Source organism: Manihot esculenta, chromosome 5 (genome assembly GCF_001659605.2).
Source record: "Manihot esculenta cultivar AM560-2 chromosome 5, M.esculenta_v8, whole genome shotgun sequence".
NCBI lineage: Eukaryota > Viridiplantae > Streptophyta > Magnoliopsida > Malpighiales > Euphorbiaceae > Manihot > Manihot esculenta.
In genome coordinates this window covers 18,666,696-18,692,625 of record NC_035165.2, presented here as the reverse complement: position 1 = coordinate 18,692,625, position 25,930 = coordinate 18,666,696, and positions in this window count along the sequence as shown.

Sequence of the window (25,930 nt, the reverse complement as noted above, 5' to 3'; positions counted from 1 at the left end):
ACTCTTCCTATATCTTCTGTTACTACTGAAGATGATGATCCTGTATATCTACTACTTGCACTTCTATTAAACTTTAATGAGACTTTGTCATCTTCAAACTGCTCTATCTTACTCAAATTTGTATTTGGTTTTACCTTTTCTTGTTCTAGTGGAGGTACTGTACCTTCTAAAATCCACTCATCTGGTAATGCTATATCCTTCCACTGAATGATCTTAGGAATCACTGTATTTGTTTTAGTCAAATCTATCTGTAAAAATCTTGTTTCTCCCTTCTTAGACTGTAATTTATATTTAGTCTCAAATGCTGAATTCATAGCTTTATAATGAACTTTATATATTAATGCTATCGAGATAGATCCTTGCTTCATTTTATAATTATGGGTTTTTATTTCTAAAACTATACTATCTAAAATATTTAAATCATTTAAAGAGATTGTCATATCTGAATAAACTTCATAAGATATTGGTCCCTCACTCAAGCTAGTCTCAATAGATCCTAATAAAGAATCATTAAAATTTAAAAATCTTGCATCTCTAACTACTGCTAAAATAGTAGGTTTTACTCCTACCTGAATTAATCCTATATGAATATACTTATACTTTTTACTTCTATCATGACTTAATGTTTTTTATGATAAAAGAGTTATTTTCTCAAAAGGTTTACTTAACTGAAAATCTCTTTCTTCTGTTTTTATGCCATAATCTGTTTTAAAAATATTTAACTTTGGAATTTTATAAACCTGTTACTTATCTACCTTAGGAATTTTCCATTCATCTATTGCTTTAACAAAATCTTCTAATATTAATTCATTTTTATTTATCACCCTTTTAATTTCTGAGGACTCTGAATCATCTGATTTAACTGTACTTGCCGATTTACACAAAAAAGGATCCATTTTAAAAATTTTGAATTATGTCACGGTCACTGCCTGTTGTACCCTATGACACCTACCACAATGGCTAAAACGGGTTCAGTTGGCATACCCAAAATATACTTCTTTCAAAATTTTCAAATATGGATTCTTTCTTATGCAAATAAAAGTATAAGATAGCTAAAGTGCCAAAGTGGATTCTTTCTAAAACAACTTAGATATTCTTGATAGCTATAGTAGATATAATCTACTCCTTTCATTTTAAGGTATCTATCGGAAATATCTGATGTTGAAAAATTGGGTTTTATTAGAGTCTGGATTACAGGTTTAGATTCATCTTCTCTATAGGTTGCATATATTACTGATGGTATATTTGATACTCTTCCTATATCTTCTGTTACTATTGAAGATGATGATCCTGTATATCTACTACTTGCACTTCTATTAAACTTTAATGAGACTTTATCATCTTCAAACTACTCTATCTTACTCAAATTTGTATTTGGTTTTACCTTTTCTTGTTCTGGTGGAGGTACTATACCTTCTAAAATCCACTCATCTGGTAATGATATATCCTTCCACTGAATGGTCTTAGGAATCACTGTATTTGTTTTAGTTAAATCTATCTATAAAAATCTTGTTTCTCCCTTCTTAGACTGTAATTTATATTTAGTCCCAAATGTTGAATTCATAGCTTTATAATGAATTTTATATATTAATACTATCGGGATAGATTCTTGCTTCATTTTATAATTATGGGTTTTTATTTCTAAAACTATACTATCTAAAATATTTAAATCATTTAAAGAGATTGTCATATCTGGATAAACTTCAAAAGATATTGGTCCCTCACTTAAACTAGTCTCAATAGATCCTAATAAAGAATCATTAAAATTTAAAAATCTTGCATCTCTAACTACTGCTAAAATAGTAGGTTTTATTCCTACCTGAATTAATCCTATATGAATATACTTATACTTTTTACTTCTATGATGACTTAATGTTTTTTATGATAAAAGAGTTATTTTCTCAAAATGTTTACTTAACTGAAAATCTCTTTCTTTTGTTTTAAAAATATTTAACTTTGAAATTTTATAAATCTGTCCCTTATCTACCTTAGGTAGTCTATCGCAAACGGTAGACAGTAAAAACTCATCAAATCCGTTGAAGGCTGTGGGTTTGCCAAAAATCCAATCTTCCTATGGATATAGTACTGGTATTTATAAATGGTTTTTAAAGTATAATTCAGAATTTAAAATTGAAGTTGAAAACGGTTTTAATGATATAAATCCATGGGAAATAATCAGAAAATATTATCCTGAGAACTGGTATTTCGTGCCAAAAGATCTTTTAAAACCTCAGGATTATTATAATAGTATTTTGGAAGAAACTGGTTCAGTTAAAATAAAACATAATTTTGATATAAATCCATAGTTTTAAAAAGTTCATTATTAAAAATCAATAAATGTTTATGATTTTTATCAACTAACTTGTTAATAATGACACTACACAGTAACTAAATAAAGTGTTTTATTTGAGAGCAAAATTGAGTTTTAAAAATTTTTTCTTTATCATTTTTTTATCTATTTTTAATGGAAAAGAGAATAGAATGACTATTTCGTTGATGTTGAGAAAAAATAAAAACTAACTTGTTAATAATGGTAATACACAGTAATTAAATAAAGTGTTTTATTTGAGAGCAAAATTGAGTTTTAAAAATTTTCTCTATTATTTTTTTATCTATTTTTAATGGAAAAGAGAATAAAATGACTATTTCTTTGACATTGAGAAAAAATAACAACGTTTTAATAGATTTTTTAAAATGTAAAAACTGACTTGTTAATAATAGTAATATTCAGAAATTAAATAGTAAATCTCTCTCTCTCTCTATATATATATATATATAATATAAAATACTTTAAATAATATAAAGTATTTAAAAAGGCTTAATTAAAATGTAAGAAATAAAACAAAATAAATGAAACCTTAAATATTTTATAAAAAAAAAGATATTATGTCTTTCCCTTCGCCACGACGGTAGCAGTGCAATCTCCTCCATTTTATACTTCTTATTTTAGTTAAATCAATATTACATGGATCCATCATTTCTAAAATTATTCTGAATCCCCTGAACTCTCATACTTGTAGACAGAGAATCATTAATGCGCCAAAATTTTTGCTCTATTTAATATATTGAATATTTTAACTCACATCAAACTTAAATAAATGTTTTTTATAATTTTATAATTTATAAAATTTTTGATAAGTTAGCTAAGCATGGAGGAGATTCATATTAGAACGCCACAAAGTTAAACCTTCATAAGTTGCTAAATAATGGAGAAGAACTAAATATTATTCATAAAATCATCTTTATTCATTGGCTAATTGTGGCTGTTACCTTAAGGGTATTTTTATAGCTTTCAAAACCCTAATTCTATTGTAAGAAGGTGTAATTACAGTATATGAAGGGTATCTAGTCAAATAGTCAAACCTAGATTACTTTAAAGATCATTTTCTTAAATTATCTTGGAGAAATCTCTTTCCTAAATGGGCTGCACGAATTTGACTTCTAATATAGGCCAAATTAATTTAAAACAAATCCTACAAAATACTAAAATATCAAAATAATAAAACTGGCTTAAATGCAATTTGGTCATACATGCATTACGCGATCTGAAATTGTGTTTTGCATCCACATGTGTTGAAGAGAGTGCGACTTGTTTCCTTATTCTCCCATACTTTCCAAATATAGTTCTAATATCGTAAGCCTTGAATTAAGCAAAGGCAACTTGATTTGTCATGATTTGGAGTTTTTCCATTTTAAATCTTTGAAGCATCGTATTATTTCTTTGCTACGTATCATTCTCTTCTTCTTCGAAAAAATTCATCCTCGAATCTTCAACCATAATGACAAGAAAAGAATCAACAGACATGTGATCCTCTTTAAATTTAGTATGATATTTTGCGAATAAAACACTAAATATTGACATCTCTCCTCTTTTTTTTTTTTCTTTTTTTCTTTCTAAATCAAACAACTGAAATGATTTTTTTCACTCTTTTTTTATCTCATTTTTTAAAAAAAAAAACTCACACTACCAAAATAAAAAAATTTCCTTCTTTTTTTTATATAAATATGCTAAATTTTTTTTCTTTGTTTTTTTTAGAGAAATTATAAGATAAACTGAAATAAAAAGAATAAAATAGAGTAAAAAAATAATAAAAAAAACTTACGAAATAAATAAATATAGATAAATAGGAACTTATCTATTACCATGCACTGATACCAACTGATGCGGAACCCAGGACCAACAGTGATCAAAAGCCCCATCAGACAACTTAACAAACAACATGACAAAAATATCTTCTAGAAGGTTGCTCTACTATACCCCTAACCAACAATTGTGATTAGAAACATAGATAATGGAGCAAAAGTTGCTCTACCACACCCCTAACCAACCAATGTGATTAGAAACATAGTTGCTCTACTATACCCCTAACCAACAATTGTGATTAGAAACATAGATAATAAAGCGATTCCAGCTTTGAGAACGCCACAAGAAATTCTTGATAAGTTAGCTAAGCACGGAGGAGATCCATATTAGAACGCCACAAAGTTAAACCTTGATAAGTTGCTAAATAATGGAGAAAAACTAAATTTTGTTCATAAAATCATCTTTATTCATTGGCTAATTGTGTCCGTTACTTTAAGGGTATTTTTATAGTCTTCAAACCCTAATTCTATTATAGGATTGTGTAATTATAATATAGGAAAAGTATCTTGTCAAATAATCAAACCTAAATTACATTAAAGATCATTTTCCTAAATTATCTTGGAGAAATCTCCTTCATAAATGGGCTGCATGAATTTGGCTTCTAATATAGGTCAAATTAATTTAAAACAAATCCTACAAAATACTAAAATATCAAAATAATAAAACTGGTCTAAATGCAATTTGGTCATACATGCATTACGCGATCTGAAATTGTGTTGTGCGTCCACATGTGTTGAAGAGGGTGTGACTTGTTTCCTTATTCTCCCATACTTCCTAAATATAGTTCTCATCTCGTAAGTCTTGAATTAAGTGATTGTAACTTGATTTGTCATGATTTGGAGTTTTCCATTTTAAATCTTTGAAGTATCGTATTATTTCCTTACTCGTATCAATATTAATTTTGGTATGTGTTTGGAGAAGTATAATATGAGTGAGATCGGTTTAATTTGAGTAGAATTATTGATTTATCAGTAAATTTTAATTGTTTTACCCTAAATAGATCGTGAAGAGATGGATTTAAAATTAACTATTGAAATATAACTAGACTGTTGTTTTTAATACTTCAATCATTGTCTTTTTAATCTTTTTTTATTTTTTAATCAAAAAATTGCAGTCATCAACTTAATTATTGATAAATATATAAATTTAATTTAATCTTCTTTGATTTTTTTTAATAAAAAAATTGCAGTTATCAACTTAATTATTGAAATGAACACAACAAATAACAAAGATAAGGTGTAATATTTTTTTTTTTAACTAACAACGCAATACAACCATTTTAAAATTTCGGTAAGCATTAATTAATTCAATAGTTAAAAGATATATAATTTATTTGATATAGTCATTATTTTAAATTTTAAAATTAAAATTAAAATAAAATTATAATTTTATCTAAAATATAATTAATTATAAATACAATACCAAATTAATCTAATCAAACAAGCTAAACACTTTCAATAATTGATAGGTTTCACCTCTCAAAATTGTTTATTTCTCTTGAATATTGACTTATAGAGATTAAATTTACATGTGGTGTTTTTCTTTTATCTTTTTATAAAACAAAATTTAATATTTCTCATATTTAGTTTATTTGTTAAAGAAATTTATCGTATTTTGAGTAAATTTTTTAATATTAATTACTTTTAATTAGTTAATGTGAGCCTAGTCGCTAATTAGCGTTTATACCATTAGCTGCTATTAATTAATAATTATTTTTACTTAGTCTCAAGAAACAATCAGTCTCAAGCTATTCTTTCTCCTTTCTTGAATTGATATCAGAAAGAGTTAAAGGAGAAGGCATCAGGGTGCTCAAACCAGCGAAAGAATTCGCATTCCAAATACGCTGCAGCAGAGGTGAGTTGTTCATGTATTTCGTTGAGGGTTGTCAAAGAAAGAATTCTTTTCTTTCTTGAAAGGTTTTTTTTTTTCCCTCTCAAACAACCATAAAAGATAATGAAAGGCCTTGAATGTTTCTGTCAAAGATCCCAAGAAACAATCGATCTCCTCCATTGTAAATGACTGAAGCTAATCTTTATTCTTTCTTGAATTGCCATCAGAAAGAATGCTCAAACCAGAAGGGTTACGCTGTAGTAAAGGAAAGCTTGAGAATCACAAATAAAACCACGTACGCTTGCTATTTTAGTTAGTTAAATTTTAGGTGCCGTCTGTATCTGTTTCTTTTTGTTTGTCATTTTTTAAGTTTTTTTCAATACGGTCACTCTATTTTAGTTAGTTGAATTTCTTTTTGTTCTTTCTTTCTTCTTGAATTGCCATAAAAAAAATTAATGAACATCCTTATATCTCTGTCAAAGATCCCAAGAAACGATCATTCTCCTCCACTGCAATGACTAAAGCTATCCTTCCTTCTTTCTTGAATTGACATCAGAAAGATTGAAGGGGAAGGCATTAGGGCACTCAAACCAGTGAAAGAATTCACATTCCAAATAAAGGATTGACGCTGCAGCAAAGGTGAGTTGTTCATGTAGTTCGTTGAGCACCTGGAACCCAATGCCAGGAAATATCTATTACAACTAAAAACACAGGCTTGCTAAATAAAATTTATAGCTGGCATATGCTGTATTTATTTATTATTCTTTATGTCATTTTGAATTTTTTTTTTCATTTACGTCCCTCTATTGCCAAGCAAAATTCATAACTCGTAGATCTTGTATTTATTTCTTTTCTTTTTTGAAAGGTTCTTTCTTTTTTCTTGAATCTAAGTCTACGCTACAGGCATATTCATATCCCACTAGGTACTATTTTTTATTAGTTTATTTTTAGTTCATGAAGTTTATTTAAATCACTCTATTAATTTTTAAATCATGAGCTATGCATTTATCAATATCCTGTTCCTGAAATAAGGATCAGAATCAAAGAAAAACTCAAATTTAATTTCTTAGGATGATCAGGTATTTGTAAACAAAGGAGGATAAGATTTAGTTTCAACATATTCAAGATAGTTGTCTGCAATATATTTTTCTCATTTCATTTATTTGTGGAAAAATAATTTTTTTTATTATTTAATTTTAATTTTAAAAATAAAATAGGTTAATAAATTTATAATCAGAAATTTTAATAAAAATCATAAAGTATCATAAAGTGTAAAAATTGACTTTTTCTTTTTTAAAACAGGAAATCATTTACATTAAAATGACTTAATAATATTTTAAGGTGAAAATGTCTTAATCTGAAAATGGCTTTACCATTAACTTCTTGAGACGGTCATAATAATATTTTTTGTTCTTTATAATTCCTAATGCGTTGAAAAAATGGTGAGTTGAATTAATTTAACTTATATTTTATAAAATAATCATTTTAAAACATAAATATCATTTTTTATAAAGTTGTAGTAAATCTTATTTTTAAAAAATAAATTATCTTCTATATAATTGAAATATATTAGTGATCGGGACCGGCTTCATTTAAAAAAAAAAATTATCTTTTATATTATTGAAATTTATTAGTTATAAAAACAAACTGGCTGAAGAAAAATTATAAAGATACCACCAAGCAAATTCATTCTCCTAGTAAGTATTATTTTTCATTTTTTAATGTAATTTTGATGTTATTTTATTTAAATCACTCTATTTTAATTTATTTTAATTACTTTAATATGATAATATGTGCTGAATAATTTTTTTATATGAGATATAAAAATTAGAATGAAATATTTTTTAAACTTAAAATTTTATCCCACATATAATAAATATGCCGATATATTATTTTTTTTGAATGCGAGTATATTTTTTTCTCCTCAACACTAAACAAGAAAACTCTATTATAGAATTAATCGCAAAATATACATAATGAGTCAATCGTTTATATCCACGGTTGATATATTATAAAAAATTATTCAGTTATAAAAATCTATTAAAATTGAACAAAAATCTCTATTGAAATTTAATAGAGTACAATTTGAATATTGAAGAATCAAGTACTAGCAATTATTTTATTTTTTATCAACTATAGTAGAAATAAATTCAATCTTTAATGAGAAAATGTAGAGGTTTTTTATAATATTATTTATTACTGGAATGTCTGTCAAATAAGTGCGAGATTGACTCAAATAAATATCAAGAAAATCAAATAAATATCAAGAAAGCCGATTAATGGCAGTATTGCAAATGATAATGTAGCTTGATTTGCTTGCTTAATTATTTTATTAAAAAAATAATTTAAAGTTAAAATTTTTTATTAGTTTTACTTATTAAATATTATAAAAAATTTAAAATATTTTTGATACTAAAAATTAATTAATAAAATTTTAAAATTATGAGTAATTAACTAATAAATTTTTTAAAATTATAAAAATTAAATAATAAAATTAATAAAAAAATTAATAAAATATATAATAAAATTATACGTACTATATCTATTCTTTTTTTTTTATCATTTTAAAATTTATTTTATTTACATCTGTCTAATTTAATTTATTGCAACAAAGTGTAATTACAGGGATTGGTTTTTAACCACCATACAAAATAGTGAAAAATTTTATTATTTATTTTTTAAAAAATATTATATTATTTAATTTTATTTATTAAAAACTCTACATTATTTTAGTAAATTCTAAGAATAATGATTGCAGCTCATTCTTCATTGTCTTCTTATATTTTTATCCTTTTATTCATTTTTATTATTTTATTTTTTATTAGTGTAATATATTTTTCATTTCTTTTATATTTTATATTTTATTTTCAACTTTCTATATATATATATATATTAAAATAAGAAAGTATTTGTGCACATTTAAGTAAAGCAACATATAAATTAATTTAAACCTATTTTATCCCTTACTTTTATATGTTATTTGATAGATTAATTTATTTAAAATTACATGACACTTTAAATTTTTTTAAAAAATATTTTATTATTTACTTTTATTTATTTTTAGTTATTCTATTTTTATTAGCATATTAATATAAAGAGAATTATTAAATCTAAAATAATTAAATAAAATAAATAATAATTTAATCTAATTAAAAAATTATTTATAATAATTTAGATAATAGATATAGTTTAATTAAAAGTTTTAAAAAATTTCAAATAAATCAAAATAAATTGAAAAATTAACAGAAAATAAAAATAAGATGAAAACATTGAAACACATAATCTCACAATTTGAATAAAACCTCTATTTAAATTAACATTCAACTTAAAATAATTATTTAGTCTTTAAGAGTCATAATAAAATTGCAAAACTAAAGAAAAAAAGGAGAAAAGAAGAAGATGGAGAAGAAGAGAGAGAGGGGCGACACCAAGAAATGTGGAAGGGGAGAGGAGGAAATATATGCGTGGGTTTAATTCTAGAAGCGCACAAAAAGATAAAATTTAATAATTTAAAATAAATTCTACTTCTCCTATCTTATCCCTATTGTGTTTGATCCAACTTAGAAACTTATCTTATCATTTCTTATGTGACAAAATCTGCTGAGGTGGCGCTTTCTAAAACTTTCTATCGCCTTGGGTTACAAGTTTGGCTAAGGTTGCAACCTTCCAGTCCAAGAATTCTTCAATTTAGCCTTTTTTTTGTTCATTTTCTCAACTTCCACTCAAAAAACCTGTCTAAAATTAAACTCCAAGTAAAAATTAAATATTTATACCAAAATCATAGCAAAATTATGGAATTAAATAAGGAAAAAGTTATGAGCTTTGCAACTCATCAGATTCCTCCTCACTTTCACTTTTACTTGTCCTCAAGCACATTAATTAAAATAAAACAATAAAACACAACCCTATCATCAATCATTTTGAAATTTAATTTGTTCAAAACAAAAAACCAAATTGTCATCCAATAGGATGATAGTAGAAATAGCTTAATTTCACCAAAATTTACTTCAATAAGTTTCATATTTAAAGCGTGTTTCTCAAGATATAAAGTTGATACTCAATTTAATTTCAAGCACATAAAATATTAGAATGCCATATAATATTAAACTACCCTTTTGAAATAATAGAATCTTAAGAACTCTTGACTAAACTAATAAAATTTAAAGACTTGGGGGATTGTTTTTTCACTCCTACTATATCTTGCCCGAAACCGATGGAGGGAACGTGAAACAAATGGTTACTGAGCCACTTGCCCCAGGTTATTGAGCTCAGGTGACTACTAGCTCCACTCATGGTTACCTAATTAAAAGGCATGGGGCGAGTTTTTAAACGGTCCAAGAGTTGTGATAAACTGCTAATACTGAAAATCATAAAAAATTTTTAATTTTTAATTTTTTTATTTTTTTTAATAAAATGATGTTAATACTGAAAATCATAAAAAAATTAAATCTAAGAAACAATTGAGCAAATGCAAGTACTGATAAACTACTGAGAATCATAAAAACATATCTAAGTGTTTATAGGTTTGGGCAAGCCTCTATCTCAAACAACAAAAATACAAAGAAGAATTAAAAATTTTCGAAAGAAAAAAAATTTTCAGAACACACACAGCAAAATTATATCCAGAATCAATCAGCCTCATCAATCACAAAAACACTTCTATTTCTATTCCAGTTATATCTCTCCCCGCACTTACTTCTCACATTGGCCTCAATGTAGAAAAAATTCAATCAAATAGGAGAATTTCATAAAATAAAATAAAAATAAGTCAAAGTAAACTTCCCTGATAAGTAAGTTGCATAGAACGGAAGCTGGAGGTGGTTGGGGTATGGACAACCTCAAGTGAGAGAGAATGGCATCCAATTTAGTATCAATGTGATGCATGTTCTATCTTGGAGTTGCTTCAGGATCTCTGATTTCACCTCCCATTCTTCCTAATCATCATCACTCATTAAGTAATAGACAGGAGTCTTACCTTTCATTTGTGAACAAGTCTGGTGTGTGGCTGCGATCGGTGAGGAAGCTGATGGCGGTGGAGGCGGATGCGGAAGAAGTTGTGACCGGTAAGGCTGGACACGCGATTGGCGAAGTAGGTGTGGTTGGTGAGGCAATCGGCGGGGAAGACGGTGCGATCAACGGATGAGGCGTTGCATCCGGTGATGAAGGTTGCGCGGTCCTCGTGACCGGCGAAGAAGCTTGTGCTGAAGCTGCATCCGATGAGGAAGCTTCTCCCGCTGCGCATCATGCGGTTGCCGCGTTCGATGGTGCCCCCGGCGTGGTTCGGTGATGACACTATGAGCGCCGGCTCCCGATTGAAGAGTCTGCAGCGTGGGTCTCGCGGGTCATCCTATAGATTTGAAAAATTATAAAAGATGAAGATGATAGGAGAGAGAAAGAATTAGGTTTATATATTTTTTCTTTTATATATATATTTTTTATTTTTTTTTTATTAAATAATAAATATAGAAAAATAAGATCAAGTAGAACATCACTTACCTTTCTTTGGAAGCAATTTTAAAAATAACAACTTACCTCCAAAAAGATTCCTTAAATTCTTGAATTGCCTAGAAGGTCCAATCTGCTCCAAACATAAAAAATAAATTAAAAACTGAAAAATTAAAAGGAAAACTTACTTATGACTCTACAAGCTTGGGTAAGCCTGTAACCTTGGATTGCCTCCCAAGCAGCACCCTTGTTTATTGTTCTAGTGGCACGTTAAGCTTTATCTACTTCCATCTTCGTATTCATTTAGCATCCAAATTAACTTCATTGCTTTTATAAGATTCAACTTAGAGGAGATTATGATTGGAAGTGTGTTATTACTTCTCAAAAATGCATATTTCAAATGAGTTGGAAGCATTTTTAACTCAAGTTCTAGTGCCTCATGGCTCAAGAGATTCAATGGGCCTCTTAAATTTTCAAGAAAACAACAATGAAGGTAACAAAAAATAGAAATAAGATTAAAAGAATTGAAGCACATAACCTCACAACTTGAATAAAACATCAATTTAAATTAACCTTTAACTGAAAATAATTGTTTAGCATCTAAGAGTCATAATAAAATTGCAAAACTAAAGAAAAGAAGAAAAGAAAAGAAGATGGAGAAGAAGAGCGAGAGGGGCGGCGGCACCAAGAGAGGAGGAAGGGGAGAAGAGAAAATATATGCGTAGTTTTAATTTTAGGAGCCTTTATATAGGTACAAAAAGATAAAATTTAATAATTTAAAATCAACTCTATTATAGGGATATAAACGAACCAAACTATTCGTGATCTATTCGAGGCTCGACTCGATCGGGCGAGGCTCGACTCGATCGGGCTCGGCTCGATTGGACTCGGCTCGATCAGGCTCGATTCGATTTCCAAACGAGCTGAGCTCAAACTTAATTTTTAGGCTCATTTATTAAACGAGCCAAACTTGAGCTCCGTAGTATTCGGCTCGTTAAGGCTCGTGAACGGGCTCGTGAATGGGTTTGTTAAGAGGCTCGTGAACGGGCTCATTAAGGGGCTCGTGAATGGGCTCGTTAAGAGGCTCATGAACGAACTCGTTAAGATGCTCGTGGAACAGATAGTTAAAAGACTCGGCTTAATTCGATTATACCCCTTGCCACTTAATCTATTTACCATATATATTGTTAATTTTTATATTTCTATCCCTTAATTATATAACTATATTATTAATTTATATATTTATTTTTCACTATATGGATAGATACTCTTTTTAAATTATTAAATCTCTTAATAAACTATTGTTATTATTATTACATTCATATGTTTATATATATATTTGTATAATTATTTTTTTATTTAATATTATTCGCTTAATTTTATAAATTAAAATTTTTATATAATTTAAATATAAATCAATATGATTCTATTGATAAAATTTGAGTATAATGTATGTATATAATAATATAATTTAAACTGATTATATTTATATTAAATGTAATATTTTATATTTATATTATATATATAGTATTTTTTATATAATAAAATAATTTAATATAAATTATATATTTAAATAAAAATAAATAATAATATATGAATAATAAAATAATAATATATGAATAATTAATAATAATATATTAATAAATTTTATATAAAAATGTCTATTGATATTAACAATAAAATTATATAGATTTAATTAAAATTATGTAATTTAAAAAAAAATTCACTTTCTCTCACCTGTATAAATTGTTTATATATAAATTTATATATTTATTGTATATATTTCAATTAATTTTTCATGTAATATAAATATTTAAATAAATAATTATTAAATTTAATATTATATGATTAATTTTATATTAAATATATTTTATATAATTAATTAAAAGTTTATAATTAGTATTTGAATAATAAATATTATTTGACATTATAAATAAATAAATAAATAAATATTAAAACCTAAATAATAAAAAAATAAAAGATTTAAATATTAAAATCTAAATAATAAAAAAAATTTAATCATTTATTGTCGATTAAATTTTACCTATGAGGTAAAATCACTACGCGTTATTTTATTTATGAGGTATTCAAGGTTACTGAAATAATATCCCCTATTCTATATCGAAAACTTATAGAGATGGAGGGTACAGCTTCTCTATAAATAAAGATTTCAATTTCTATTGTATTTTAAATTAAGGATTTGATTATAGTAGACTTTAATTAAATTATATTTAATTTTATTAAAGTGTCTTTTGATCTTTTAGTTTAAAATTTTAATATTTAAAAATTTAAATTACTTAAGTTTTGTTAACGAACTTTTTAATCGAGTTTTTGACTTCGAGTTTCAATTAGACTCGTTATTAGTTTAAACGTAGTATTTAATTTTTGAGTCGAGATCGAGCTTAATATTAGAGATTGAGTCGAGCTCGAGCTCGAACTTGAACTAGAGTTCTAACTTATAAAATTTTTTAATAAACGAGCATGAGTTTTACAAAACTTGGCTTGACTCGATTCGATTACACCCCTATTCTACTACTCCTATCTTATCCCTATCCTAATCTGATTGTGTTTGATCCAACTTGAAGTTATCTGCTGACGTGACGCTTTCTGAAGCTTTTCGTCATCTTGGGCTACAGATTTGACCAAAGTTACAACCTTACAGTCCAAGAATTCTTCAATTAAGCCTCTTTTCATTCCTTCCCTTAACTTCCGCTCAAAAAACTTGTCTAAGATTAAATTTCAAGTAAAAATTGAATATTTATATAAAAATCGTAGTAAAATTATGAAATTAAATAAGGAAAAAGCTATGAGTTTTGCAACTCATCAAAACACTAATTGTATATAAATTATTTAAAGTTTATAAATATTTAAAATTTTATTAAAAATTTAAAAAAATAAATTACATGAGACATATAAAAAATTTTAAATTAAATAAGAGTAATATATCAATTTATTTAGTCAAATTAACTTATAAATACTAAAATAAAAATTTTTATTTTCTTTTAATTTATAAAATCTTGTAATGCTTAAATAAATAAATTATTTTATTTTTAAAATTTATGTTTATAAGTCATTATTACTCTATAAAAAATGAAATGGATTGCAAAATTCAGAAATCAAATAATAAGATATGAAAAAAGGTGGACGGGCTTAAAAGTAGGCCGGTTTGAGACAAATAATTAAAATAGATTGTTTTCATTCGCCTCTTCATACGAGAATAAGAAATAACATAAAAATTTCAAAAAGAATCAGTATAATTTATTTTTAAAAAATTATTTATTTATTAAATTTTTGAATACAGACGGTAATTTTTTTTCCTTATATTTAACTTTTTTTTATTATCATTTGTACAATACTTTAAATTTTGTGTGCCTTGACCATTAAAAATGAAAATATATTATGTCAGATGATAATATATATATATATATATATATATATATATATATATATATATATATATTAAAATATTTTTCATACATTCTTATAAAAGAATATATATTTTTATAGTAATTTTATAAAAATTGTTAAATTATTAAAATCTAGTATTTTGTGATAAATATAAAAAAATTCAACTTTAAATATAAAATTGTAAAACTTGTTTCAATAAAAAAACATGTTATTTATAAACCATTTTATTTAGTCTTATTTAAAAATTTTTAACTTCATACATGCAGGGGAATGATGCAGAATCTAGGATCAACATCTGATTAAAAAATCCGTCACACAACTTGACAAAAAACAAGTCAAAGATATCTTCCAGAAAGTTGCTCTACTACACCCCTAACTAACGAATGTGGTTAGAAACATAGATAATGGAGCAAAAGTTGCTCTATCACACCCTTAACCAACAAATGTGATTAAAAACATAGATAATCAAGCGATTCCAACTTTGAAAACGCCACAAAAAATTCTTGATAAGTTAACTAAGTATAGAAGAGATCCATATTATAACGTCACAAGGTTAAATCTTGATAAGTTGCTAAATAATGGAGAAGAACCAAAATATTATTTAAAACATCATCTTTATTAATTGGCTTCTTGTGGCTGCCACCTTAAGGGTGTTTTTATAGCCTTCAAACCCTAATTCTATTGTAGGAATGTGTAATTACAATATAGGAAGGGTATCTAGTCAAATAGTCAAACCTGGATTACATTAAATATCATTTTTCTAAATTATATTGGAGAAATCTCCTTCCTAAATGGGGTGCACGAATTTGGCTTCTAATATAGGCCAAATTAATTTAAAGCAAATCTCACAAAATACTAAAATACTAAAATACTAAAATAACAAAATTGGCCTAAATGCAATTTGACCATATATGCATTACGCGATCTAAAATTGTATTGCGTGTCTACATGTATTGAAAAGTGTGTTGCTTATTTCCTTATTCTCCTATGCCTCCTAAATATAGTTTTCATCTCGTAAGTCTTGAATTAAGCTATCATTTGTCATGATTTGGAGTTTTCCATTTTAAATCTTTGAAGCATCGTGCAATTTCCTTGCTTGTATCATTGAATTTTATTATTTAGTCCATGAGTATTATTATTATTAATAAGTTAGTCACTGCATTTTTAGAAATCTATTAAAATATTTTTATATTTTCTCTCCGTCAACAAACTCCTTTTGTTTATTTTTGCTATTAGAAATATAGTAAAAGGCCAAATGATCCCCTTTTGCTCCTCCTCTTTCTTCTTTTTCTTCTTCTTTTTTTTTTCTTCATCTTTTTTTATTATTCTTCTTTTTCTTTAGTTTTTTTTTCTTCTTCGGTTCTGTTGGACCTAAGTATTGTAATCCTTGTTTTGATGACTAATATATAATTTGTGTGCTACTAATTATCTTCAACAGTGTTTGTATGAGCTTGTAGGTCCCTTTTTAAAATAAATAAAATTGCTCTATTTTCAAGAATGAAAAGTGCCAAATTTGAAAGTATACCATAAGAAAGAGATCAAAATATAATTTTTACTTTATGCATTGTCAACTTCAATTAATTAATTGTGTTGGCTCAAGTTTTCTTTTAATCCTAAAAGCTTATAAATATGGCCAAGTTGTAAGTAATTGTTTTTGGGACCAAATGAAATTTGATATATCGAGCCTTTGTGGAGATGTTTTTCTACCAAATAAGAGATTTCAAATTATAAATTACAAAAAAAATTCAAATAGAATAAAAATTAAAAGTTTGAAACTTAAGTTTTTCACTCCATGACTTTGAGGGGCCAAAATGAAATTTTCTAAAAGGAGTGCTTTTGACATTATTTTATATCAAAATAAAAGATCTCAAAATATAGGTTGCAATAATTCAAACGGATTGAAAAACGGAGTTTTATAGTCTAAGTTATGATTTTTCAAAGATTTAATAAAATATTTTTGTGTCCCCTAATGTCAAATATTCGGTTTTCAAAATTGGAGGGGCAGAGACAAAACTCTCAAATGTTCGGTCGCTGAACATAGATTTTAGGCCGCCGAAAGTCTGTTTGCAATATGTCCCCTAAAGTAAAACTTTTGGCTTCTGAAAGTGAAGGAATAGAGGTGAAGTTCCAAATGTTCGACCGCCGAACATAGACTTTAGATTGCATAAAGTCTATTTTTAAGAAGTTGTTATTCACCTCTAAAGGTTCGGTCGCCGAACTTTAACCTTAGGCCACCAAACCTGAGTTTTTTTTCTAAGCACGAAATAATGGCTATTTCAGTATACAAACGGCTTCGTATTTAATGCATCCCCAATGGCCATATTTATGATAAAACTATGAATATTATGTGTTTTGATCCGAAAGAAGTTACAACAACTATCTAAGCACATAATTATTGATATTCAAGCTTTTTATACTCTTTATCTCTCTAAAACCTTGAGTTATAGTATTAATTTCTTGAAAGTTTGCCTTGAGTTGTGATTGGTTTGTATTTTAAGATTGAGTGAATTTATTATAGTGGATGTGATTTTGAGCAAAGGTTTACTATTATGAGAAAAAGAAAATTGTAAAGAGTAAGGGTTTTGCTCTAGAATTGTAAGAGATTTTAATATTCACTCAAAGATGATTTGATAGTGGACTTGAACTCTCAAGAGGATCTTAAAGAGAGAACGTAGGCGTGAGATAGTTGAACCTCTATACATCATTGTATTTATTATTCTTTCCTTCCTTATTCCTTTTTAATTTGTGTTTTTACTTTTAAACCTTTTTTATAAACCCAATTCACCACCTCTTGGGTTGCTTTAAGGGACAACAGGTTCTTTTTTTTTCTTCTTTATCATCATCATCTTCTTCTTTTTCATCATCGTTATTATCATATCCTTCTCCTTCTCCTTCTTTTATAGGGAGGAGATACTATTTTATTAACGAAAAGAAAATATAATGACGTTTTAATATATTTGAAAAAAAATAAACACATTACATTTTAATAAATTTGAGAAAAGATAAATATGTCTTAATATTTTTGAAAATAACAATACATAAAAACTAAATAAGGAGTTTTATTTGAGGATAAAACTGAGTTTTAAAAATTTTCTCATTCAATTTTTATCTATTTTTAATGGAAGAGATAATAGAAAGACTATTTTGTTGACCTTGAGAAAAAATAAAAATATTTTAATAAATTTTTTAAAATATAAAAACTGACTTGTTAATAATTACAATACTCAAACACTAAATAGTAAATCTTCCGATATATATATATATATTCCGATATATATATATAGTATAAAATACTTTAAATAATATAAAATATTTAAAAAAGCTTAATTAAAATGTAAAAAATAAAACTAAATAAATGAAATCTTAAATATTTTATAAAAAGAAGATGTTATGACTTCCCATTCGCTACTGCAATCTCCTTCATTTTATACTTCTTATTTTAGTTAAATCAATATCATTTATTTTGATTTTAAAAAATTAATGGTTTATTTTGTTTTAGTTAAATTAGTATTTTATTTTTAATTCTAATAAAAAAGAAAGAGTAAGAAAAAGAAAATTAAAAAAAGAAAGATAAATGAAGAATACAAAATTTAATTTTAATTTTAATTTTAGTAACCTAATTTCTAACTTTTGAATTTTTAATATCTCCTTTAATAAAAAAAATAACTTATTTTTTTTAAATTATTTTTAATCAGATATATCAACTTTTATTTATACTATTTAAAAATAGTTATAAGTTCATATATACCAAACTTTTCTTTAATTTTCAATCAATGAATCTAAGGTTTTGGAGTTTTGTATAGTCCTAATTTCTACAGGGAAATTGGGAGTTTGCGGACAAAATAGGTGTTTTTGTTTTAATATGCTGCCCAAGTTCAAAACTACGGTTGAAGGACTACGTGTTGAACGGATTAAAAATTCATGAATTTAAGTGTTCGATTTTAGAAATAGAGAGACCAATCTGTTAATTATACTATAACCCAAAAACTAAGGTATAATTTATCCTAAATTTAATTACTTTCTATCAAATTTTACAATGAATGCATCATAATGTACATATATTTTGGTCATGACGGTGCTAAAAAAAGATATACCCAATAAAATATCAGATGTCGTGTTAGTTTTATCATTTTTTATAAATGATACATCAATCAGTAGGAAAAATCAAATTATCAACTTGAATTTGGATATCCTCTAACACACCCACAAGATAAATTATAGACATATTGGCTAATTGAATTATAATATTTGTTTCTTTAATGTACCAACATTTAAAGATGTATAAATAAATCATGACATGTCATTAATTAAGCACCTAAATCACAGTCTTTTAAATCTCAACATTATTAATTGTACAAGAAATAGTAAGCATAAATCACACATAATCTTTTTAATCTTAATATTACTGATTATGCAAGAAATAGTAAATATACATCTATCTTTATACTTAGAAAGTAATTTTATTTGAATAATTGAAGAAATATTTTCCTCCGCACTTACATTTTTATTCTCACTAAGATTAGCAATATTCGATACAAACTGAAATAATCGACCAAACCGAATCAATTCAAAAATTTATTTCGGTTTTATATATATATATATTTTTGATTTGGTTCAATTTTAATTTTCAAAAAATACAGTAATTTTGGTTCATTTCAATTTTGATCATAAAAAAATTCAACAAAACTGAATCGAAATGATTAATTAGTAATACCATGTCATTTTGATAATATCGAGAGATCAGAATTAAGGTTGAAATACTTTAATCGAACCTTAGAATAGCAAAAAATAGGGTATAAAAAAAAGTCCATTAAGAAGTCCAACCGATCAAATTGAATCAAATTAGATCACACCGATTCAATTCAAATCAATTTCTCTCCTAGTTCAATTCGTTTCAATTTTCATAAATACTTAAATTTTGGTTTTCATTTTATTCAATTCAGCTCAGTTTGGAATGCTCACCCCTATTTTCAGCTAGCTTTTCCTATCAGTGCAAAATTTCTGGCATAACTTTATATGGAGGGTATTTATTAAAAAGTACAAAAAAATTATAGGAGGGAGCAAATTATAATTTTTCATGTTGATGACAAATTACAAAAAGGACCACGCCAAGTCTTAAAGAATAATCCATGCCAGGTCTTAAAGAACAAAAACACACTCCCTCTACTTATTACATATGATGTGTTTGGATACATAGTGTGAGAGGAAAGAAAGTAATAAGTGAACAACAATTGAGGGAAAGAAAATATAGGGTATTTCTCCTTATTTAGAAGTAGAAGAAAATATAAATAAGAGAGTAAAATCTTCTTAAATTGTTACAATATACTATTAGGGCAATTTTAGTATGGGATTAAAGGGGTATATATTATGGTTTTAATAATTAACTCTATTTAGTTGTAGTTGGTTTTAGGTTAAAATTTACACTAGATTCACATATTACTCCTAATAAGTGCATATTCATTGCACACTTACTACAACATCTGAAATATTATTATATCATAATAAATGAGTTAAAGTTTTTATTTTTGATTTTGTTATACTAAATACGAGAAAGATTGATGGGTTAATAATTAATCTCATTTTTAATATTGAACCAAATATTATATTTTAAGGGGTTAACTATTACTACAAAAAAAAAATACACTAATAACAAATTAACCTTATTTTGTTAACTCCATACCAAACTTATCATCAATTTTACAAATTATTTTGAAATTTATTATCAAAATATAATAGTATAAAATAATTTTATTAATTAAAATATACTTTTTTTATTAATTTATTTTGTTTTCGAAGGGAAAATAACTTTGATTTTTCTTTTCTTCATTATGTTTCTTTTATTCTCAAATAATAGAAAGTGATGATCTCAAAATTTATTTTTTCATCAGTTATCTTATTCTCTTACTTTTTTACTTACCCAACCATGGTAATTTTTCGTTAAAAAGGAAAAAAAGAAAAACCATGGTACTCTCTCTCACTCCCTCTTTCTCTCTCCTCTTCCCTCTACATGCCTGAAACTTCTCTCTTCTCCCAATTGCTACCTAATCCCCATTTACCAAGGTGCTTTAGATGATTAAAGGAGACTTTTACATTATGTATGGAAATTTTTTTAAGCGAGAAAGAAAATAAAGAAAGGAAATTAAGGAGGGAAAATAAAAAGAAATAAAAAGTTATTTTCCATTTTGTTTAGATGATAGAAAGAAAATAAAAAATGGAAAGTTACTTTTAAATAGTAAAATACATATTTTACCGTTTATTTTGACACTTAAAATAAATTATTCTAATAATAAAAAGGTAATTTTAATTATTCACTAATCATTTTCTCTCCGATTTGAAGATAAGGTTGTTCATGGGTCCCACGACCTACCTTTTCAACTTATTTTTCTTCTATCCAATCAAGTGATAGATAGACAATTCTTTTATTTTTCATATTTATTTTCTTTTTCTCATTTATTTTCTTTTTCTCTTTTATTTTTCACTTATCTAATCAAATTGTGAAATGTTGGTTCCAATTATAAATATGTCAATTGTCTTCTGTGCTACATGAAGCTATGCTAAAATATCTGCTCATATATAATTTATAAATAAATTTAACAAATAAACAATAAATTCAACAAATAAACAAACAAACAGTCTTTCTGATGTGGAAGATCAGGCTAAGCTGCATCCACAGAGCATACTTAAGCAAACAACAAGTTTTAATTTATATTGTTAGGGTTCTTGCAACCTTAACCTGGGATCCCCAGAATTAAGTCAGAGTGTGGAGGAAGAAGAGAAAGGTGCCGTCAACACGGACTTACAAAGTAACAAAATATAAACAAAATAAATGATTTACTGAAATAACTTACTTTATACAAAACTTGAAACCTTTTACAGAAGTTTTGAGAAAATATAAGTGAAAGAGAATTGATTTACAGAGGAAGTGTGATGATAGAGAAAATACAGAGAGAGAGTTTATTGGAGTGTATATAGATATGTGCCTTCACAAGGGGAGAGGCTCTCTTTTATAGAAAAAATTCGAACTATTTCTTCACGGGTTTACTGTTTCTTCATGCGTCTTTTACTGTTCATGAATAGTAATATGTCTGCTTCTTTTTACTGTAGATGAATAGTTTGTCTGCCACTTCTGCTCCTTTTTACTATTTCTGTCTTTACTCTGATACTTCTGGTCCTTTTTATTATTTCTGTCTTTACTCTGACTCTGATGATGAGGACGAAGATCAGGTGTCCTTCTTTTTCTTGCCTTTCTTCTTCAGCTTTTCTTTCTTTTCCTTTTTTATTTTTGCTTTCTGTTTATATTTTCTTTTGCCTGTTTTACTTTTGATTTTTACCGGTGGAAGAACTCCATAGCAGTCGTCTTTATTGCTTTCGCAGTATGAAGATGTCGGATTTTTACTGGAGGATGACTTGCTGGATGAGACTGTTGACTCCGTTTCCGAACTGGACTGTTTCTTTCTTCTGCTGAGTGCCTTCTTTGATGCTTTTTTACCAGAGGATTTCTTTAAAGATTCTTTACTGGAAGTTTGCTTTATCTCTTCCTTTTTTACTGATTCTCCTGAAGTAAGATGATTGAACATTTGCTTACAAATCATTTTATATTCTTCGGGAGTTTTAGCTGCTGCTAACAAGGCCTGACATTGGGCTTTCTGGGCACCAAATGAGGGTTCTCCTTGCAATGTTAATTTACCAGCATAAGGGACAATTGGAAACTGGGCTCTCTTGATTATCCAATTTTTTACAACTTCTTCTGTGGTAGAGTTTCTGAATGATCCCCACCATTTTATTTTGTGCTTTTTTACTATCACTGGAATATTTAATTCTCTTATATATTGAAAATCAAAATACCACTGGTATACCCAAAAAATAAAAAAGTTTATACAAAAATACATTAAAGGAGGGATATACTTTTCATTTTGGGCTGGCTTATAATTACTTTTAAAATACTGATATACATGAAGTACTTCCTGAGATAAAATATCTTCAGTAATACCTCTATACTGCCACCATTTTAAAAACCAATTTGGAAATCTGGTGGTTGCTTTAATGCTATGTTGGTCAAAATATATTAATCACGAATGAGTCATGGTCGGATTTTGAATACTGAAAATATTTGTCCATGCGTCAATATAATCAAAATAATTATATGAACTACAATACTTTTTTAAATTTTTAAATGTCAATGCAGTATATAGATTTGAGGCTCGCCAATCTTTTGGATGGATAACCTTTTTATTTGAATAAAAGAATATGCTATAATCTCTTTATGATTTTTTATCAAAATTATGTTTTATTTTAACTGAACCAGTTTCTTCCAAAATGCTATTATAATAATCCTGAGGTTTTAAAAGATCTTTTGGCGCGAAATACCAGTTCTCAAGATAATATTTTCTGATTATTTCCCATGGATTTATATCATTAAAACCGTTTTCAACTTCAATCTCAAATTCTGAATTATGCTTTAAAAACCACTTATAAATACCAGTACTATATCCATAGGAAGATTGGATTTTTAGCAAACCCACAGCCTTCAACGGATTTGATAAGTCTTTATTATCTAACGTTTGAGACAGACTAGTTGTACCATGAACGGGTACGATCACTTTAGTTTTAGAAATCATACCTGAGTCTCCCGAGGAAGACGCCATATTTTGTATTGCTTTAATGACCTTCGAAATGATTGGCTTAATTCTTCGATCCATTTCTTTAGGCTTAATTCTTCGATCCATTTCTTTAAGTCTAATGGGTTTTTGTCTTGGGTTTTGAGGGTTTTACTGAGGTCTTCTGAGTGCTCTGAAAGAGCTTTAGGGATGGAACTTGAACTGGATTTTACTTCTTTCTGCTTATTCTTCTTTCTCCTCATTTTTCTGTAAGAATTCTCTTGTCAAAAAATCTGGTATATTATTACTATTACCTTTAATAGTCTCAATATCAAAATAAAAAATACTTAAAAGTGCTTGCCATCTAGCAAAGATTTGTTTAGAGGCAAGGTTTTTAACATTTTTTTTCAAAATATCTTTTGCTGATTTACAGTCGATTCTTACAAAAAACTTTTGATTTAATAAATTATATACTTAAAATTTCTTTTTTAATAGTCGAATAATTTGACTGGGCTGAATTTCAATGACCTGAAGTAAACTGGATTATCCTCTCTTTATCATCTATTATTTGTTTTAAGACTCCTCCATATCCTATGCATGACGCATCTGTTTCTACAATTTTAAAAGCTGTTGGATTAGGGAGATATAAACATGGGATTTCTTTTACTAATGATTTTATATGTTTTATAATATTTGTATGCTCAGTAGTCCATGGACTCGCATTTTTCTTTAACCTATCATGGAGAGGCTTTATTATTCTGTTTAGATCTGAATAGAAATCAATAACATAATTTAAACATCCTGAAAATCTCTGTAACTGGATTTTATTAGTTATCTCATCTGGAAATTTATCTCCAAAAACCATTGTTCTTTCTATAGGCTGAATAATTCATTGCTCTATATAATGTCCTAAAAATCTAACGTTAGTTTGAAATAAATTCATTTTAGTTTTACTTAACGCTAGACCATTCTTTTTTATGACCATACAAAAAGTTTTTAGGTGTTTAAAATGCTCTTCAATAATTTGAATAAATATTAAAACATCATCTATATAAACAATACAAAATTTTGAATAAGAGTTAAAAATATCATTCATTATTCTTTGAAATTCTGAGCGTGCATTTTTTATTCCAAAAGGCCTTACATTCCACTCATACTGCCCAAAGGGAACTGTAAATGTTGTTTTATATCTATCTTTAGGATGAATATGAATTTGCCAATATCCTGACTTCATATCAAACTTACTAAAAGTATTTGCATTAAATAATGGGAAAATTACTTTTTAGTCCCTGAGGTTTAATGTAATTAATACTTCTGTCCCTCTATTTTGGCGACCCAACACTTAAGTCCCTCACTTTCTTTTCTGTCCAAATTCGTAGTCCTTCCATCCAAAATAGCCGTTTGGGACACGTGAATTGACAAAATTAACCCTCACTAAAAATCCCGCTATTTCAAAATCACAAAACCCAAACCCAAATGCCTCTTCTTCTTCTTCTTCTTCTTACTACCCTTTCTGCAACTTCTTCTTCTTCTTGTTCTTCTTTCTTCTTCTTCTTGTTCTTCTTGTTCTTCTTCTTCCTATCCTTTTTGCAACTTCTTCTTCTTCTTCTTTCTTCTTCTTCTTCCTACCCTTTCTGCAACTTCTTCTTTTTCTTCTTCTTCTTCTTCTTCCTACCCTTTCTGCAACTTCTTCTTCTTCTTGTTCTTCTTTCTTCTTCTTCTTGTTCTTCTTGTTCTTCTTGTTCTTCTTGTTCTTCTTCTTCCTACCCTTTCTGCAACTTCTTCTTCTTCTTCTTTCTTCTTCTTCTTCCTACCCTTTCTGCAACTTCTTCTTCTTCTTCTTCTTCTTCTTCTTCTTCTTCCTACCTTTTCTGCAACTTCTTCTTCTTCTTTTTCTTCTTCTTCTTCTTCTTCTTCTTCTTCTTCTTCTTCTTCTTCTTCTTCCTCCTACCCTTTCTGCAACTGGAGAAAACATGAAAGAGAAAAAAAAAATAGGAATTTCACATTGAGAGAAGGGTATTTTTGGAAAAAATTATCACCTCTCACCTTTGACTCTTTGACCAAACGGTTTAAATGGACGGAAGGACTACGAATTTGGACGGAAGAGAAAGTGAGGGACTTAAGTGTTGGGTCGCCAAAATAGAGGGACAGAAGTGTTAATTACGTTAAACCTCAGGGACTAAAAAGTAAATTTCCCTTAAATAATCTATTCAAAAGATCTCTTTTATTAGGGATAGGATACCTAATCCATTTTAATGCTGTAATTAATAGTTTATAATTTATAACTAACCTAGGTGTCCCTCTTTCTATTTCTGCATTTTTATTAACATGAAAGCTGCACAAGACCAAGGGCTCCTAGATTTACTTATTAACTTCTTGTCTTCTAATTATTTGATTTCTTTTTTACAATGTTCAATTAGTTTTGGACTCATTTGAATTGGTCTTGCCTTAGTAGAAATTATTTTTTCATCAAAATTTTTATTCATAAGGTAGGTCTACTATATGC